Source organism: Muscardinus avellanarius, assembly GCF_963383645.1.
Source record: "Muscardinus avellanarius genome assembly, chromosome: 9".
Classification (NCBI taxonomy): domain Eukaryota; kingdom Metazoa; phylum Chordata; class Mammalia; order Rodentia; family Gliridae; genus Muscardinus; species Muscardinus avellanarius.
Window position 1 is genome coordinate 17,918,671 of NC_137795.1, and position 20,980 is coordinate 17,939,650.

Consider the following 20,980-nt stretch of genomic DNA (forward strand, 5'->3'; position numbering starts at 1 on the left):
TTTAGTCCAGAGGTCCAAAAGACCCTGGGTTCAACCTTGCCTTAACAAAGCAGAAATGAAAATAAAATGAAATGACAGAAAGTAATAAACATATAGCTGCAAGTGGATATTAGGCCCTTTACATAGAACCACAGACTCCTGTTCCCCGCCGCAAAGGTAAGGGTACACGACCGGTGCCACATCTGTGTTTCTTAGGGGTGACCAGGAATCGCGCTGCACACCTGGCCGAAAGCCTGGTGTTCTCTGCTCTGAGCCCTGATCCTGCTTCCACGCTGGAAAGCCCCTTTGGTCCTCATACCGTGGGCCTCCCTCCCTTCCGCTACCCAGTTCCAGATCCTGCCCAGCTTGGGAGGTCTGGGTTTCGCTAGGAAGTTGGGCATGGAATCCCCCAGCCCTCTCCAGGCTCCCTCCTTTTAAAGAACCCAGTTTCTCTGGGAGTCCGCGGTCCGTGCATGCGCAGTGGCCTTTAGGACTGCCTTTCCAGGGCGTCTGCCAGGGGAGGCAGCGCTCAGTGAGCAGGCTGGGGTGCGAGTTGAACGGGTTCCCTCTCTTTCTACGGAGCTGACCCAGGTTACTCAGTGATGCCAGTGCACACTTTGCCTTGCCTTTTAAACTGAGCGCACCACACACGGTCTGTGTTCTGCCCTATTTGGAAGCTAGGACTGGAAGATCTGGGGGACTGTACCATTCCCGCGAGAGAGCATGCGCGGCTCCCGCACGGCCAGGCATACATAGCTGAGGAGACTTAAACCCCAAGTGGAGCCTCGCGGTGTGGCTGGCGTACTTGTCGCAATCCCCGCTGCTGGGGATTCTGATACAGAGGATCGAACAGGTTGGAAGCCAGCCTCGGTGACTTAGTGAAGCTTTCAGCCACTTAATGTTTCCAGGTTCAACACAAAATATGAAAATGGTTTGGCAGTTTAGTCCAGAGGTCCAACAGACCCTGGGTTTAACCTTGCCTTAACAAAACAGAAACGAAAATAAAATGAAATAACACAAAATAATAAACATAAAGCTGCAAGTGGATATTAGGCCCTTTACGTAGAACCACAGACTCCTGTTCCCGGACGCAATGGTAAGGGTACACGCCCAGGTCCGCATCTATGGTTATAAGGGGTGACCAAAAATCGCGCTCCACACCTGGCCGAAAGCCTGGTGTTTTCTGCTCTGAGCCCTGATCCTGCTTCCACGCTGGAAAGCCCCGTTGGTCCTCATCCCGTTGGCCTCCCTTTCTACCGGTACCCAGTTCCAGATGCTGCCCAGCTTGGGAGGTCTGGGTTTCGCTAGGAAGTTGGGCATGGAATCCCCCAGCCCTCTCCAGGCTCCCTCCTTTTAAAGAACCCAGTTTCTCTGGGAGTCCGCGGTCCGCGCATGCGCAGTGGCCTTTAGGACTGCCTTTCCAGGGCGTCTGCCAGGGGAGGCAGTGCTCAGTGAGCAGGCTGGGGTGCGAGTTTAACGGGTTCCCTCTCTTTCTATGGAGCTGACCCAGGTTACTCAGTGATGCCAGTGCACACTTTGCCTTGCCTTTTAAACTGAGCGCACCACACATGTTCTGTGTTGTGCCGTATTTGGAAGCTAGGACTGGAAGATCTGGGGGACTGTGCCATTCCCGCGAGAGAGCATGCGCGGTTCCCGCATGGCCAGGCATACACAGCTGAGGAGACTTAAGCCCCAAGTGGAGCCTGGCGGTGTTGCTGGCGTACTTTCGCAATCCCCGCTGCTGGGGAGTCTGATATAGAGGATCGAACATGTTGGAAGACACCCTCGGTGACTTAGCGAAGCTTTCCGCCACTTAATGTTTCCAGGTTCAACAAAAATATGAAAATGGTTTGGCAGTTTAGTCCAGAGGTCCAACAGACCCTGGGATCAACCTTGCCTTAACAAAACAGAAACGAAAATAAAATGAAATGACAGAAAATAATAAACATATAGCTGCAAGTGGATATTAGGCCCTTTACATAGAACCACAGACTCCTGTTCCCGCCGCAAAGGTAAAGGTACACGGCCGTGGCAGCATCTGTGTTTCTTAGGGGTGACCAGGAATCGCGATGCACACCTGGCCGAAAGCCTGCTGTTCGCTGCTCTGAGCCCTGATCCTGCTTCCACGCTGGAAAGCCCTTTGGTCCTCATCCCGTGGGCCTCCTAAATTTCCTGTACCCAGTTCCAGACCCTGCCCAGCTTGGGAGGTCTGGGATTCGCTAGGAAGTTGGGCATGGAATCCCCCAGCCCTCTCCAGTCTCCCTCCTTTTAATGAACCCAGTTTCTCTGGGAGTCCCGGGTCCGTGCCTCCGCAGTGGCCTTTAGGACTGCCTTTCCAGGGCGTCAGTCAGGGGAGGCAGCGCTCAGTGAGCAGGCTGTTGTGCGAGTTGCACGGGTTCCCTCTCTTTCTACGGAGCTGACCCAGGTTACTCAGTGATGCCAGTGCACACTTTGCCTTGCCGTTTAAACTGAGCACACCACACACGTTCTGTGTTCTGCCCTATTTGGAAGCTAGGACTGGAAGATCTGGGGGACTGTGCAATTCCCGCGAGAGAGCATGCGCGGCTCCCGCACGGCCAGGCATACACAGCTGAGGAGACTTAAACCCCAAGTGGAGCCTGGCGGTGTGGCTGGCGTACTTTCGCAATCCCCGCTGCTGGGGAGTCTGATACAGAGGATCGAACAGGTTGGAAGCCAGCCTCGGTGACTTAGCGAAGCTTTCAGCCACTTAATGTTTCCAGGTTCAACACAAAATTTGAAAATGGTTTGGCAGATTAGTCCAGAGGTCCAACAGACCCTGGGTTCAACCTTGCCTTAACAAAACAGAAACGAAAATAAAATGAAATGACAGAAAATAATAAACATATAGCTGCAAGTGGATATTAGGCCCTTTACATAGAACCACAGACTCCTCTTCCCCACCGCAAAGGTAAGGGTACACGGCCGTGGCAGCATCTGTGTTTCTTAGGGGTGACCAGGAATCGCGCTCCACACCTGGCCGAAAGCCTGGTGTTTTCTGCTCTGAGCCCTGATCCTGCTTCCACGCTGGAAAGCCCTGTTGGTCCTCATCCCGTTGGCCTCCTAAACTTCCTGTACCCAGTTCCAGACCCTGCCCAGCTTGGGAGGTCTGGGTTTCACTAGGAAGTTGGGCATGGAATGCCCCAGCCCTCTCCAGGCTCCCTCCTTTTAAAGAACCCAGTTTCTCTGGGAGTCCCGGTTCCATGCCTCCGCAGTGGCCTTTAGGACTGCCTTTCCAGGGCGTCAGTCAGGGGAGGCAGCGCTCAGTGAGAAGGCTGTTGTGCGAGTTGCACGGGTTCCCTCTCTTTCTACGGAGCTGACCCAGGTTACTCAGTGATGCCAGTGCACACTTTGCCTTGCCGTTTAAACTGAGCGCACCACACACGGTCTGTGTTCTGCCCTATTTGGAAGCTAGGACTGGAAGATCTGGGGGACTGTGCCATTCCCGCGAGAGAGCATGCGCGGCTCCCGCACGGCCAGGCATACACAGCTGAGGAGACTTAAACCCCAAGTGGAGCCTGGCGGTGTGGCTGGCGTACTTTCGCAATCCCCGCTGCTGGGGAGTCTGATACAGAGGATCGAACAGGTTGGAAGCCAGCCTCGGTGACTTAGCGAAGCTTTCAGCCACTTAATGTTTCCAGGTTCAACACAAAATTTGAAAATGGTTTGGCAGATTAGTCCAGAGGTCCAACAGACACTGGGTTCAACCTTGCCTTAACAAAAGAGAAACGAAAATAAAATGAAATGACAGAAAATAATAAACATATAGCTGCAAGTGGATATTAGGCCCTTTACATAGAACCAGAGACTCCTGTTCCCAGCAGCAAAGGTAAGGGTACACGGCCGGGGCCGCATCTGTGTTTCTTAGGGGTGACCAGGAATCGCGCTCCACACCTGGCCGAAAGACTGGTGTTTTCTGCTCTGAGCCCTGATCCTGCTTCCACGCTGGAAAGCCCCGTTCTTCCTTATCCCGTTGGCCTCCCTCCCTACGGTACCCAGTTCCAGATCCTGCCCAGCTTGGGAGGTCTGGGTTTCGCTAGGAAGTTGGGCATGGAATCCCCCAGCCCTCTCCAGGCTCCCTCCTTTTAAAGAACCCAGTTTCTCTGGGAGTCCGCGCTCCGCGCATGCGCAGTGGCCTTTATGACTGCCTTTCCAGGGCATCTGCCAGGGGAGGCAGTGCTCAGTGAGCAGGCTCTGGTGCGAGTTGAACGGGTTCCCTCTCTTTCTACGGAGCTGACCCAGGTTACTCAGTGATGCCAGTGCACACTTTTCCTTGCCGTTTAAACTGAGTGCACTACACACGTTCTGTGTTCTACCCTATTTGGAAGCTAGGACTGGAAGATCTGGGGGACTGTGCCATTCTCGCAAGAGAGCATGCGCGGCTCCCGCACAGCCAGGCATACACAGCTGAGGAGACTTAAACCCCAAGTGGAGCCTGGCGGTGTGCCTGCCGTAATTTCGCAATCCCCGCTGCTGGGGAGTCTGAGACAGAGGATCGAACAGGTTGGAAGCCAGCCTCGATGACTTAGTGAAGCTTTCAGCCACTTAATGTTTCCAGGTTCAACACAAAATATGAAAATGGTTTGGCAGTTTAGTCCAGAGGTCCAACAGACCCTGGGTTCAACCTTGCCTTAACAAAACAGAAACGAAAATAAAATGAAATGACAGAAAATAATAAACATATAGCTGCAAGTGGATATTAGGCCCTTTACATCGAACCACAGACTCCTGTTCCCTGCCGCAAAGGTAAGGGTACACGGCCGTGGCAGCATCTGTGTTTCTTAGGGGTGACCAGGAATCACGCTGCACACCTGGCCGAAAGCCTGGTGTTCTCTGCTCTGAGCCCTGATCCTGCTTCCACGCTGGAAAGCCCCTTTGGTCCTCATCCCGTTGGCCTCCCTCCCTTCCGGTACCCAGTTCCAGATCCTGCCCAGCTTGGGAGGTCTGGGTTTCGCTAGGAAGTTGGGCATGGAATCCCCCAGTCCTCTCCAGGCTCCCTCCTTTTAAAGAACCCAGTTTCTCTGGGAGTCCGCGGTCCGCGCATGCGCAGTGGCCTTTAGTACTGCCTTTCCAGGATGTCTACCAGGGGAGGCAGCGCTCAGTGAGCAGGCTGGGGTGCGAGTTGAACGGGTTCCCTCTCTTTCTACGGAGCTGACCCAGGTTACTCAGTGATGCCAGTGCACACTTTGCCTTGCCTTTTAAACTGAGCGCACCACACACGGTCTGTGTTCTGCCCTATTTGGAAGCTAGGACTGGAAGATCTGGGGGACTGTGCCATTCCCGGGAGAGAGTATGCGCGGCTCCCGCATGGCCTGGCATACACAGCTGAGGAGACTTAAACCCCAAGTGGAGCCTGGCGGTGTGGCTGGCGTACTTTCGCAATCCCCGCTGCTGGGGAGTCTGATACAGAGGATCGAACAGGTTGGAAGCCAGCCTCGATGACTTAGCGAAGCTTTCAGCCACTTAATGTTTCCAGGTTCAACAAAAAATATGAAAATGGTTTGGCAGTTTAGTCCAGAGGTCCAACAGACCCTGGGTTCAACCTTGCCTTAACAAAACAGAAACGAAAATAAAATGAAATGACAGAAAATAATAAACATATAGCTGCAAGTGGATATTAGGCCCTTTACATCGAACCACAGACTCCTGTTCCCTGCCGCAAAGGTAAGGGTACATGGCCGTGGCAGCATCTGTGTTTCTTAGGGGTGACCAGGAATCGCGCTGCACACCTGGCCGAAAGCCTGGTGTTCTCTGCTCTGAGCCCTGATCCTGCTTCCACGCTGGAAAGCCCCTTTGGTCCTCATCCCGTTGGCCTCCCTCCCTTCCGGTACCCAGTTCCAGATCCTGCCCAGCTTGGGAGGTCTGGGTTTCGCTAGGAAGTTGGGCATGGAATCCCCCAGTCCTCTCCAGGCTCCCTCCTTTTAAAGAACCCAGTTTCTCTGGGAGTCCGCGGTCCGCGCATGCGCAGTGGCCTTTAGGACTGCCTTTCCAGGATGTCTACCAGGGGAGGCAGCGCTCAGTGAGCAGGCTGGGGTGCGAGTTGAACGGGTTCCCTCTCTTTCTACGGAGCTGACCCAGGTTACTCAGTGATGCCAGTGCACACTTTGCCTTGCCGTTTAAACTGAGCGCACCACACACGTTAAGTGTTCTGCCCTATTTGGAAGCTAGGACTGGAAGATCTGGGGGACTGTACCATTCCCGCAAGAGAGCATGCGCGGCTCCCGCACGGCCAGGCATACACAGCTGAGGAGACTTAAACCCCAAGTGGAGCCTCGCGGTGTGGCTGGCGTACTTGTCGCAATCCCCGCTGCTGGGGAGTCTGATACAGAGGATCGAACAGGTTGGAAGCCAGCCTCGGTGATTAGTGAAGCTTTCAGCCACTTAATGTTTCCAGGTTCAACACAAAATATGAAAATGGTTTGGCAGTTTAGTCCAGAGGTCCAACAGACCCTGGGTTTAACCTGGCCTTAACAAAACAGAAACGAAAATAAAATGAAATAACACAAAATAATAAACATAAAGCTGCAAGTGGATATTAGGCCCTTTACGTAGAACCACAGACTCCTGTTCCCGGAGGCAATGGTAAGGGTACACGCCCAGGTCCGCATCTATGGTTATAAGGGGTGACCAGGAATCGCGCTGCACACCTGGCCGAAAGACTGGTGTTCTCTGCTCTGAGCCCTGATCCTGCTTCCACGCTGGAAAGCCCCTTTGGTCCTCATCCCGTGGGCCTCTCTCCCTTCCGGTACCCAGTTCCAGATCCTGCCCAGCTTGGGAGGTCTGGGTTTCGCTAGGAAGTTGGGCATGGAATCCCCCAGTCCTCTCCAGGCTCCCTCCTTTTAAAGAACCCAGTTTCTCTGGGAGTCCGCGGTCCGCGCATGCGCAGTGGCCTTTAGGACTGCCTTTCCAGGATGTCTACCAGGGGAGGCAGCGCTCAGTGAGCAGGCTGGGGTGCGAGTTGAACGGGTTCCCTCTCTTTTTATGGACCTGACCCAGGTTACTCAGTGATGCCAGTGCACACTTTGCCTTGCCGTTTAAACTGAGCGCACCACACACGTTCTGTGTTCTGCCCTATTTGGAAGCTAGGACTGGAAGATCTGGGGGACTGTACCATTCCCGCGAGAGAGCATGCGCGGCTCCCGCACGGCCAGGCATACATAGCTGAGGAGACTTAAACCCCAAGGTGAGCCTCGCGGTGTGGCTGGCGTACTTGTCGCAATCCCCGCTGCTGGGGAGTCTGATACAGAGGATCGAACAGGTTGGAAGCCAGCCTCGGTGACTTAGTGAAGCTTTCAGCCACTTAATGTTTCCAGGTTCAACACAAAATATGAAAATGGTTTGGCAGTTTAGTCCAGAGGTCCAACAGACCCTGGGTTTAACCTTGCCTTAACAAAACAGAAACGAAAATAAAATGAAAAAACACAAAATAATAAACATAAAGCTGCAAGTGGATATTAGGCCCTTTACGTAGAACCACAGACTCCTGTTCCCGGACGCAATGGTAAGGGTACACGCCCAGGTCCGCATCTATGGTTATAAGGGGTGACCAGGAATCGCGCTGCACACCTGGCCGAAAGACTGGTGTTCTCTGCTCTGAGCCCTGATCCTGCTTCCACGCTGGAAAGCCCCTTTGGTCCTCATCCCGTGGGCCTCCCTCCCTTCCGGTACCCAGTTCCAGATCCTGCCCAGCTTGGGAGGTCTGGGTTTCGCTAGGAAGTTGGGCATGGAATCCCCCAGTCCTCTCCAGGCTCCCTCCTTTTAAAGAACCCAGTTTCTCTGGGAGTCCGCGGTCCGCGCATGCGCAGTGGCCTTTAGGACTGCCTTTCCAGGATGTCTACCAGGGGAGGCAGCGCTCAGTGAGCAGGCTGGGGTGCGAGTTGAACGGGTTCCCTCTCTTTCTACGGAGCTGACCCAGGTTACTCAGTGATGCCAGTGCACACTTTGCCTTGCCGTTTAAACTGAGCGCACCACACACGGTCTGTGTTCTGCCCTATTTGGAAGCTAGGACTGGAAGATCTGGGGGACTGTGCCATTCCCGCGAGAGAGCATGCGCGGCTCCCGCACGGCCAGGCATACACAGCTGAGGAGACTTAAACCCCAAGTGGAGCCTCGCGGTGTGGCTGGCATACTTTCGCAATCCCCGCTGCTGGGGAGTCTGAGACAGAGGATCGAACAGGTTGGAAGCCAGCCTCGGTGACTTAGTGAAGCTTTCAGCCACTTAATGTTTCCAGGTTCAACACAAAATATGATAATGGTTTGGCAGTTTAGTCCAGAGGTCCAACAGACCCTGGGTTCAACCTTGCCTTAACAAAACAGAAATGAAAATAAAATGAAATAACAGAAAATAATAAACATATAGCTGCAAGTGGATATTAGGCCCTTTACATAGAACCAGAGACTCCTGTTCCCCGCCGCAAAGGTAAGGGTACACGGCCGGGGCCGCATCTGTGTTTCTTAGGGGTGACCAGGAATCGCGCTCCACACCTGGCCGAAAGCCTGGTGTTTTCTGCTCTGAGCCCTGATCCTGCTTCCACGCTGGAAAGCCCCGTTGGTCCTCATCCCGTTGGCCTCCCTTTCTACCGGTACCCAGTTCCAGATGCTGCCCAGCTTGGGAGGTCTGGGTTTCACTAGGAAGTTGGGCATGGAATCCCCCAGCCCTCTCCAGGCTCCCTCCTTTTAAAGAACCCAGTTTCTCTGGGAGTCCGCGGTCCGCGCATGCGCAGTGGCCTTTAGGACTGCCTTTCCAGGGCGTCTGCCAGGGGAGGCAGTGCTCAGTGAGCAGGCTGGGGTGCGAGTTGAACGGGTTCCCTCTCTTTCTACGGAGCTGACCCAGGTTACTCAGTGATGACAGTGCACACTTTGCCTTGCCGTTTAAACTGAGCGCACCACACATGTTCTGTGTTCTGCCCTATTTGGAAGCTAGGACTGGAAGATCTGGGGGACTGTGCCATTCCCGCGAGAGAGCATGCGCGGTTCCCGCATGGCCAGGCATACACAGCTGAGGAGACTTAAGCCCCAAGTGGAGCCTGTCGGTGTTGCTGGCGTACTTTCGCAATCCCCGCTGCTGGGGAGTCTGATATAGAGGATCGAACAGGTTGGAAGCCAGCCTCGGTGACTTAGCGAAGCTTTCCGCCACTTAATGTTTCCAGGTTCAACAAAAATATGAAAATGGTTTGGCAGTTTAGTCCAGAGGTCCAACAGACACTGGGATCAACCTTGCCTTAACAAAACAGAAACGAAAATAAAATGAAATGACAGAAAATAATAAACATATAGCTGCAAGTGGATATTAGGCCCTTTACATAGAACCACAGACTCCTGTTCCCCGCCGCAAAGGTAAAGGTACACGGCCATGGCAGCATCTGTGTTTCTTAGGGGTGACCAGGAATCGCGCTCCACACCTGGCCGAAAGCCTGCTGTTCGTTGCTCTGAGCCCTGATCCTGCTTCCACGCTGGAAAGCCCTTTGGTCCTCATCCCGTGGGCCTCCTAAACTTCCTGTACCCACTTCCAGACCCTGCCCAGCTTGGGAGGTCTGGGTTTCGCTAGGAAGTTGGGCATGGAATCCCCCAGCCCTCTCCAGTCTCCCTCCTTTTAATGAACCCAGTTTCTCTGGGAGTCCCGGGTCCGTGCCTCCGCAGTGGCCTTTAGGACTGCCTTTCCAGGGCGTCAGTCAGGGGAGGCAGCGCTCAGTGAGCAGGCTGTTGTGCGAGTTGCACGGGTTCCCTCTCTTTCTACGGAGCTGACCCAGGTTACTCAGTGATGCCAGTGCACACTTTGCCTTGCCGTTTAAACTGAGCGCACCACACACGTTCTGTGTTCTGCCCTATTTGGAAGCTAGGACTGGAAGATCTGGGGGACTGTGCAATTCCCGCGAGAGAGCATGCGCGGCTCCCGCACGGCCAGGCATACACAGCTGAGGAGACTTAAACCCCAAGTGGAGCCTGGCGGTGTGGCTGGCATACTTTCGCAATCCCCGCTGCTGGGGAGTCTGATACAGAGGATCGAACAGGTTGGAAGCCAGCCTCGGTGACTTAGCGAAGCTTTCAGCCACTTAATGTTTCCAGGTTCAACACAAAATTTGAAAATGGTTTGGCAGATTAGTCCAGAGGTCCAACAGACCCTGGGTTCAACCTTGCCTTAACAAAACAGAAACGAAAATAAAATGAAATGACAGAAAATAATAAACATATAGCTGCAAGTGGATATTAGGCCCTTTACATAGAACCAGAGACTCCTGTTCCCCGCCGCAAAGGTAAGGGTACACGGCCGGGGCCGCATCTGTGTTTCTTAGGGGTGACCAGGAATCGCGCTCCACACCTGGCCGAAAGCCTGGTGTTTTCTGCTCTGAGCCCTGATCCTGCTTCCACGCTGGAAAGCCCCGTTGGTCCTCATCCCGTTGGTCTCCTAAACTTCCTGTACCCAGTTCCAGACCCTGCCCAGCTTGGGAGGTCTGGGTTTCGCTAGGAAGTAGGGCATGGAATCCCCCAGCCCTCTCCAGGCTCCCTCCTGTTAAAGAACCCAGTTTCTCTGGGAGTCCCGGTTCCGTGCCTCCGCAGTGGCCTTTAGGACTGCCTTTCCAGGGCGTCAGTCAGGGGAGGCAGCGCTCAGTGAGAAGGCTGTTGTGCGAGTTGCACGGGTTCCCTCTCTTTCTACGGAGCTGACCCAGGTTACTCAGTGATGCCAGTGCACACTTTGCCTTGCCGTTTAAACTGAGCGCACCACACACGTTCTGTGTTCTGCCCTATTTGGAAGCTAGGACTGGAAGATCTGGGGGAGTGTGCAATTCCCGCGAGAGAGCATGTGCGGCTCCCGCACGGCCAGGCATACACAGCTGAGGAGACTTAAACCCCAAGTGGAGCCTGGCGGTGTGGCTGGCGTACTTTTGCAATCCCCGCTGCTGGGGAGTCTGATACAGAGGATCGAACAGGTTGGAAGCCAGCCTCGGTGACTTAGCGAAGCTTTCAGCCACTTAATGTTTCCAGGTTCAACACAAAATTTGAAAATGGTTTGGCAGATTAGTCCAGAGGTCCAACAGACCCTGGGTTCAACCTTGCCTTAACAAAACAGAAACGAAAATAAAATGAAATGACAGAAAATAATAAACATATAGCTGCAAGTGGATATTAGGCCCTTTACATAGAACCACAGACTCCTGTTCCCCGCCGCAAAGGTAAGGGTACACCGCCGGGGCCGCATCTGTGTTTCTTAGGGGTGACCAGGAATCGCGCTCCACACCTGGCCGAAAGCCTGGTGTTTTCTGCTCTGAGCCCTGATCCTGCTTCCACGCTGGAAAGCCCCGTTGGTCCTCATCCCGTTGGCCTCCCTTCCTACCGGTACCCAGTTCCAGATCCTGCCCAGCTTGGGAGGTCTGGGTTTCGCTAGGAAGTTGGGCATGGAATCCCCCAGCCCTCTCCAGGCTCCCTCCTTTTAAAGAACCCAGTTTCTCTGGTAGTTCGCGGTCCGTGCATGCGCAGTGGCCTTTAGGACTGCCTTTCCAGGGCGTCTGCCAGGGGAGGCAGCGCTCAGTGAGCAGGCTGGGGTGCGAATTGAACGGGTTCCCTCTCTTTCTACGGAGCTGACCCAGGTTACTCAGTGATGCCAGTGCACACTTTGCCTTGCCTTTTAAACTGAGCGCACCACACACGGTCTGTGTTCTGCCCTATTTGGAAGCTAGGACTGGAAGATCTGGGGGACTGTGCCATTCCCGCAAGAGAGCATGCGCGGCTCCCGCATGGCCAGGCATACACAGCTGAGGAGACTTAAACCCCAAGTGGAGCCTGGCGGTGTGGCTGGCGTACTTTCGCAATCCCCGCTGCTGGGGAGTCTGATACAGAGGATCGAACAGGTTGGAAGCCAGCCTCGATGACTTAGCGAAGCTTTCAGCCACTTAATGTTTCCAGGTACAACACAAAATATGAAAATGGTTTGGCAGTTTAGTCCAGAGGTCCAACAGACCCTGGGTTCAACCTTGCCTTAACAAAACAGAAACGAAAATAAAATGAAATGACAGAAAATAATAAACATATAGCTGCAAGTGGATATTAGGCCCTTTACATCGAACCACAGACTCCTGTTCCCTGCCGCAAAGGTAAGGGTACACGGCCGTGGCAGCATCTGTGTTTCTTAGGGGTGACCAGGAATCGCGCTGCACACCTGGCCGAAAGCCTGGTGTTCTCTGCTCTGAGCCCTGATCCTGCTTCCACGCTGGAAAGCCCCGTTGGTCCTCATCCCGTTGGCCTCCCTCCCTTCCGGTACCCAGTTCCAGATCCTGCCCAGCTTGGGAGGTCTGGGTTTCGCTAGGAAGTTGGGCATGGAATCCCCCAGTCCTCTCCAGGCTCCCTCCTTTTAAAGAACCCAGTTTCTCTGGGAGTCCGCGGTCCGCGCATGCGCAGTGGCCTTTAGGACTGCCTTTCCAGGATGTCTACCAGGGGAGGCAGCGCTCAGTGAGCAGGCTGGGGTGCGAGTTGAACGGGTTCCCTCTCTTTTTATGGACCTGACCCAGGTTACTCAGTGATGCCAGTGCACACTTTGCCTTGCCGTTTAAACTGAGCGCACCACACACGTTCTGTGTTCTGCCCTATTTGGAAGCTAGGACTGGAAGATCTGGGGGACTGTACCATTCCCGCAAGAGAGCATGCGCGGCTCCCGCACGGCCAGGCATACACAGCTGAGGAGACTTAAACCCCAAGTGGAGCCTCGCGGTGTGGCTGGCATACTTGTCGCAATCCCCGCTGCTGGGGAGTCTGATACAGAGGATCGAACAGGTTGGAAGCCAGCCTCGGTGACTTAGCGAAGCTTTCAGCCACTTAATGTTTCCAGGTTCAACACAAAATATGAAAATGGTTTGGCAGTTTAGTCCAGAGGTCCAACAGACCCTGGGTTTAACCTTGCCTTAACAAAACAGAAACGAAAATAAAAAGAAATAACACAAAATAATAAACATAAAGCTGCAAGTGGATATTAGGCCCTTTACGTAGAACCACAGACTCCTGTTCCCGGACGCAATGGTAAGGGTACACGCCCAGGTCCGCATCTATGGTTATAAGGGGTGACCAGGAATCGCGCTGCACACCTGGCCGAAAGCCTGGTGTTCTCTGCTCTGAGCCCTGATCCTGCTTCCACGCTGGAAAGCCCCTTTGGTCCTCATCCCGTTGGCCTCCCTCCCTTCCGGTACCCAGTTCCAGATCCTGCCCAGCTTGGGAGGTCTGGGTTTCGCTAGGAAGTTGGGCATGGAATCCCCCAGTCCTCTCCAGGCTCCCTCCTTTTAAAGAACCCAGTTTCTCTGGGAGTCCGCGGTCCGCGCATGCGCAGTGGCCTTTAGGACTGCCTTTCCAGGATGTCTACCAGGGGAGGCAGCGCTCAGTGAGCAGGCTGGGGTGCGAGTTGAACGGGTTCCCTCTCTTTTTATGGACCTGACCCAGGTTACTCAGTGATGCCAGTGCACACTTTGCCTTGCCGTTTAAACTGAGCGCACCACACACGTTCTGTGTTCTGCCCTATTTGGAAGCTACGACTGGAAGATCTGGGGGACTGTACCATTCCCGCAAGAGAGCATGCGCGGCTCCCAACAGCCAGGCATACACAGCTGAGGAGACTTAAACCCCAAGTGGAGCCTCGCGGTGTGGCTGGCATACTTGTCGCAATCCCCGCTGCTGGGGAGTCTGATACAGAGGATCGAACAGGTTGGAAGCCAGCCTCGGTGACTTAGCAAAGCTTTCAGCCACTTAATGTTTCCAGGTTCAACACAAAATATGAAAATGGTTTGGCAGTTTAGTCCAGAGGTCCAAAAGACCCTGGGTTCAACCTTGCATTAACAAAACAGAAACGAAAATAAAATGAAATGACAGAAAGTAATAAACATATAGCTGCAAGTGGATATTAGGCCCTTTACATAGAACCAGAGAATCCTGTTCCCCGCCACACAGGTAAGGGTACACGACCGGGGCCACATCTGTGTTTCTTAGGGGTGACCAGGAATCGCGCTGCACACCTGGCCGAAAGCCTGGTGTTCTCTGCTCTGAGCCCTGATCCTGCTTCCACGCTGGAAAGCCCCTTTGGTCCTCATCCCGTGGGCCTCCCTCCCTTCCGGTACCCAGTTCCAGATCCTGCCCAGCTTGGGAGGTCTGGGTTTCGCTAGGAAGTTGGGCATGGAATCCCCCAGTCCTCTCCAGGCTCCCTCCTTTTAAAGAACCCAGTTTCTCTGGGAGTCCGCGGTCCGCGCATGCGCAGTGGCCTTTAGGACTGCCTTTCCAGGATGTCTACCAGGGGAGGCAGCGCTCAGTGAGCAGGCTGGGGTGCGAGTTGAACGGGTTCCCTCTCTTTTTATGGACCTGACCCAGGTTACTCAGTGATGCCAGTGCACACTTTGCCTTGCCGTTTAAACTGAGCGCACCACACACGTTCTGTGTTCTGCCCTATTTGGAAGCTAGGACTGGAAGATCTGGGGGACTGTACCATTCCCGCAAGAGAGCATGCGCGGCTCCCGCACGGCCAGGCATACACAGCTGAGGAGACTTAAACCCCAAGTGGAGCCTCGCGGTGTGGCTGGCATACTTGTCGCAATCCCCGCTGCTGGGGAGTCTGATACAGAGGATCGAACAGGTTGGAAGCCAGCCTCGGTGACTTAGCGAAGCTTTCAGCCACTTAATGTTTCCAGGTTCAACACAAAATATGAAAATGGTTTGGCAGTTTAGTCCAGAGGTCCAACAGACCCTGGGTTTAACCTTGCCTTAACAAAACAGAAACGAAAATAAAAAGAAATAACACAAAATAATAAACATAAAGCTGCAAGTGGATATTAGGCCCTTTACGTAGAACCACAGACTCCTGTTCCCGGACGCAATGGTAAGGGTACACGCCCAGGTCCGCATCTATGGTTATAAGGGGTGACCAGGAATCGCGCTGCACACCTGGCCGAAAGCCTGGTGTTCTCTGCTCTGAGCCCTGATCCTGCTTCCACGCTGGAAAGCCCCTTTGGTCCTCATCCCGTTGGCCTCCCTCCCTTCCGGTACCCAGTTCCAGATCCTGCCCAGCTTGGGAGGTCTGGGTTTCGCTAGGAAGTTGGGCATGGAATCCCCCAGTCCTCTCCAGGCTCCCTCCTTTTAAAGAACCCAGTTTCTCTGGGAGTCCGCGGTCCGCGCATGCGCAGTGGCCTTTAGGACTGCCTTTCCAGGATGTCTACCAGGGGAGGCAGCGCTCAGTGAGCAGGCTGGGGTGCGAGTTGAACGGGTTCCCTCTCTTTTTATGGACCTGACCCAGGTTACTCAGTGATGCCAGTGCACACTTTGCCTTGCCGTTTAAACTGAGCGCACCACACACGTTCTGTGTTCTGCCCTATTTGGAAGCTACGACTGGAAGATCTGGGGGACTGTACCATTCCCGCAAGAGAGCATGCGCGGCTCCCGACAGCCAGGCATACACAGCTGAGGAGACTTAAACCCCAAGTGGAGCCTCGCGGTGTGGCTGGCATACTTGTCGCAATCCCCGCTGCTGGGGAGTCTGATACAGAGGATCGAACAGGTTGGAAGCCAGCCTCGGTGACTTAGCAAAGCTTTCAGCCACTTAATGTTTCCAGGTTCAACACAAAATATGAAAATGGTTTGGCAGTTTAGTCCAGAGGTCCAAAAGACCCTGGGTTCAACCTTGCATTAACAAAACAGAAACGAAAATAAAATGAAATGACAGAAAGTAATAAACATATAGCTGCAAGTGGATATTAGGCCCTTTACATAGAACCAGAGAATCCTGTTCCCCGCCACACAGGTAAGGGTACACGACCGGGGCCACATCTGTGTTTCTTAGGGGTGACCAGGAATCGCGCTGCACACCTGGCCGAAAGCCTGGTGTTCTCTGCTCTGAGCCCTGATCCTGCTTCCACGCTGGAAAGCCCCTTTGGTCCTCATCCCGTGGGCCTCCCTCCCTTCCGGTACCCAGTTCCAGATCCTGCCCAGCTTGGGAGGTCTGGGTTTCGCTAGGAAGTTGGGCATGGAATCCCCCAGTCCTCTCCAGGCTCCCTCCTTTTAAAGAACCCAGTTTCTCTGGGAGTCCGCGGTCCGCGCATGCGCAGTGGCCTTTAGGACTGCCTTTCAAGGGCGTCAGTCAGGGGAGGCAGCGCTCAGTGAGCAGGCTGGGGTGCGAGTTGAACGGGTTCCCTCTCTTTCTACGGAGCTGACCCAGGTTACTCAGTGATGCCAGTGCACACTTTGCCTTGCCGTTTAAACTGAGCGCACCACACACGGTCTGTGTTCTGCCCTATTTGGAAGCTAGGACTGGAAGATCTGGGGGACTGTGCCATTCCCGCGAGAGAGCATGCGCGGCTCCCGCACGGCCAGGCATACACAGCTGAGGAGACTTAAACCCCAAGTGGAGCCTCGCGGTGTGGCTGGCATACTTTCGCAATCCCCGCTGCTGGGGAGTCTGAGACAGAGGATCGAACAGGTTGGAAGCCAGCCTCGGTGACTTAGTGAAGCTTTCAGCCACTTAATGTTTCCAGGTTCAACACAAAATATGATAATGGTTTGGCAGTTTAGTCCAGAGGTCCAACAGACCCTGGGTTCAACCTTGCCTTAACAAAACAGAAATGAAAATAAAATGAAATGACAGAAAATAATAAACATATAGCTGCAAGTGGATATTAGGCCCTTTACATAGAACCAGAGACTCCTGTTCCCCGCCGCAAAGGTAAGGGTACACGGCCGGGGCCGCATCTGTGTTTCTTAGGGGTGACCAGGAATCGCGCTCCACACCTGGCCGAAAGCCTGGTGTTTTCTGCTCTGAGCCCTGATCCTGCTTCCACGCTGGAAAGCCCCGTTGGTCCTCATCCCGTTGGCCTCCCTTTCTACCGGTACCCAGTTCCAGATGCTGCCCAGCTTGGGAGGTCTGGGTTTCGCTAGGAAGTTGGGCATGGAATCCCCCAGCCCTCTCCAGGCTCCCTCCTTTTAAAGAACCCAGTTTCTCTGGGAGTCCCGGTTCCGTGCCTCCGCAGTGGCCTTTAGGACTGCCTTTCCAGGGCGTCTGCCAGGGGAGGCAGTGCTCAGTGAGCAGGCTGGGGTGCGAGTTGCACGGGTTCCCTCTCTTTCTACGGAGCTGACCCAGGTTACTCAGTGATGACAGTGCACACTTTGCCTTGCCGTTTAAACTGAGCGCACCACACATGTTCTGTGTTCTGCCCTATTTGGAAGCTAGGACTGGAAGATCTGGGGGACTGTGCCATTCCCGCGAGAGAGCATGCGCGGTTCCCGCATGGCCAGGCATACACAGCTGAGGAGACTTAAGCCCCAAGTGGAGCCTGTCGGTGTTGCTGGCGTACTTTCGCAATCCCCGCTGCTGGGGAGTCTGATATAGAGGATCGAACAGGTTGGAAGCCAGCCTCGGTGACTTAGCGAAGCTTTCCGCCACTTAATGTTTCCAGGTTCAACAAAAATATGAAAATGGTTTGGCAGTTTAGTCCAGAGGTCCAACAGACACTGGGATCAACCTTGCCTTAACAAAACAGAAACGAAAATAAAATGAAATGACAGAAAATAATAAACATATAGCTGCAAGTGGATATTAGGCCCTTTACATAGAACCACAGACTCCTGTTCCCCGCCGCAAAGGTAAAGGTACACGGCCATGGCAGCATCTGTGTTTCTTAGGGGTGACCAGGAATCGCGCTGCACACCTGGCCGAAAGCCTGCTGTTCGTTGCTCTGAGCCCTGATCCTGCTTCCACGCTGGAAAGCCCTTTGGTCCTCATCCCGTGGGCCTCCTAAACTTCCTGTACCCACTTCCAGACCCTGCCCAGCTTGGGAGGTCTGGGTTTCGCTAGGAAGTTGGGCATGGAATCCCCCAGCCCTCTCCAGTCTCCCTCCTTTTAATGAACCCAGTTTCTCTGGGAGTCCCGGGTCCGTGCCTCCGCAGTGGCCTTTAGGACTGCCTTTCCAGGGCGTCAGTCAGGGGAGGCAGCGCTCAGTGAGCAGGCTGTTGTGCGAGTTGCACGGGTTCCCTCTCTTTCTACGGAGCTGACCCAGGTTACTCAGTGATGCCAGTGCACACTTTGCCTTGCCGTTTAAACTGAGCGCACCACACACGTTCTGTGTTCTGCCCTATTTGGAAGCTAGGACTGGAAGATCTGGGGGACTGTGCCATTCCCGCGAGAGAGCATGCGCGGCTCCCGCACGGCCAGGCATACACAGCTGAGGAGACTTAAACCCCAAGTGGAGCCTGGCGGTGTGGCTGGCGTACTTTCGCAATCCCCGCTGCTGGGGAGTCTGATACAGAGGATCGAACAGGTTGGAAGCCAGCCTCGGTGACTTAGCGAAGCTTTCAGCCACTTAATGTTTCCAGGTTCAACACAAAATTTGAAAATGGTTTGGCAGATTAGTCCAGAGGTCCAACAGACCCTGGGTTCAACCTTGCCTTAACAAAACAGAAACGAAAATAAAATGAAATGACAGAAAATAATAAACATATAGCTGCAAGTGGATATTAGGCCCTTTACATAGAACCAGAGACTCCTGTTCCCCGCCGCAAAGGTAAGGGTACACGGCCGGGGCCGCATCTGTGTTTCTTAGGGGTGACCAGGAATCGCGCTCCACACCTGGCCGAAAGCCTGGTGTTTTCTGCTCTGAGCCCTGATCCTGCTTCCACGCTGGAAAGCCCCGTTGGTCCTCATCCCTTTGGCCTCCTAAACTTCCTGTACCCAGTTCCAGACCCTGCCCAGCTGGGAGGTCTGGGTTTCGCTAGGAAGTTGGGCATGGATTCCCCCAGCCCTCTCCAGGCTCCCTCCTTTTAAAGAACCCAGTTTCTCTGGGAGTCCGCGGTCCGTGCATGCGCAGTGGCCTTTAGGACTGCCTTTCCAGGGCGTCTGCCAGGGGAGGCAGCGCTCAGTGAGCAGGCTGGGGTGCGAATTGAACGGGTTCCCTCTCTTTCTACGGAGCTGACCCAGGTTACTCAGTGATGCCAGTGCACACTTTGCCTTGCCTTTTAAACTGAGCGCACCACACACGGTCTGTGTTCTGCCCTATTTGGAAGCTAGGACTGGAAGATCTGGGGGACTGTGCCATTCCCGCAAGAGAGCATGCGCGGCTACCGCACGGCCAGGCATACGCAGCTGAGGAGACTTAAACCCCAAGTGGAGCCTCGCGGTGTGGCTGGCATACTTGTCGCAATCCCCGCTGCTGGGGAGTCTGATACAGAGGATCGAACAGGTTGGAAGCCAGCCTCGGTGACTTAGCGAAGCTTTCAGCCACTTAATGTTTCCAGGTTCAACACAAAATATGAAAATGGTTTGGCAGTTTAGTCCAGAGGTCCAAAAGACCCTGGGTTCAACCTTGCCTTAACAAAGCAGAAACGAAAATAAAATGAAATGACAGAAAGTAATAAACATATAGCTGCAAGTGGATATTAGGCCCTTTACATAGAACCACAGACTCCTGTTCCCCGCCGCAAAGGTAAGGGTACACGACCGGGGCCACATCTGTGTTTCTTAGGGGTGACCAGGAATCGTGCTGCACACCTGGCCGAAAGCCTGGTGTTCTCTGCTCTGAGCCCTGATCCTGCTTCCACGCTGGAAAGCCCCTTTGGTCCTCATACCGTGGGCCTCCCTCCCTTCCGCTACCCAGTTCCAGATCCTGCCCAGCTTGGGAGGTCTGGGTTTCGCTAGGAAGTTGGGCATGGAATCCCCCAGCCCTCTCCAGGCTCCCTCCTTTTAAAGAACCCAGTTTCTCTGGGAGTCCGCGGTCCGTGCATGCGCAGTGGCCTTTAGGACTGCCTTTCCAGGGCGTCTGCCAGGGGAGGCAGCGCTCAGTGAGCAGGCTGGGGTGCGAGTTGAACGGGTTCCCTCTCTTTCTACGGAGCTGACCCAGGTTACTCAGTGATGCCAGTGCACACTTTGCCTTGCCTTTTAAACTGAGCGCACCACACACGGTCTGTGTTCTGCCCTATTTGGAAGCTAGGACTGGAAGATCTGGGGGACTGTACCATTCCCGCGAGAGAGCATGCGCGGCTCCCGCACGGCCAGGCATACATAGCTGAGGAGACTTAAACCCCAAGTGGAGCCTGGAGGTGTGGCTGGCGTACTTTCGCAATCCCCGCTGCTGGGGAGTCTGAGACAGAGGATCGAACAGGTTGGAAGCCAGCCTCGGTGACTTAGCGAAGCTTTCAGCCACTTAATGTTTCCAGGTTCAACACAAAATATGATAATGGTTTGGCAGTTTAGTCCAGAGGTCCAACAGACCCTGGGTTCAACCTTGCCTTAACAAAACAGAAATGAAAATAAAATGAAATAACAGAAAATAATAAACATATAGCTGCAAGTGGATATTAGGCCCTTTACATAGAACCAGAGACTCCTGTTCCCCGCCGCAAAGGTAAGGGTACACGGCCGGGGCCGCATCTGTGTTTCTTAGGGGTGACCAGGAATCGCGCTCCACACCTGGCCGAAAGCCTGGTGTTTTCTGCTCTGAGCCCTGATCCTGCTTCCACGCTGGAAAGCCCCGTTGGTCCTCATCCCGTTGGCCTCCCTTTCTACCGGTACCCAGTTCCAGATGCTGCCCAGCTTGGGAGGTCTGGGTTTCGCTAGGAAGTTGGGCATGGAATCCCCCAGCCCTCTCCAGGCTCCCTCCTTTTAAAGAACCCAGTTTCTCTGGGAGTCCGCGGTCCGCGCATGCGCAGTGGCCTTTAGGACTGCCTTTCCAGGGCGTCTGCCAGGGGAGGCAGTGCTCAGTGAGCAGGCTGCGGTGCGAGTTTAACGGGTTCCCTCTCTTTCTACGGAGCTGACCCAGGTTACTCAGTGATGCCAGTGCACACTTTGCCTTGCCGTTTAAACTGAGCGCACCACACATGTTCTGTGTTCTGCCGTATTTGGAAGCTAGGACTGGAAGATCTGGGGGACTGTGCCATTCCCGCGAGAGAGCATGCGCGGTTCCCGCATGGCCAGGCATACACAGCTGAGGAGACTTAAGCCCCAAGTGGAGCCTGGCGGTGTTGCTGGCGTACTTTC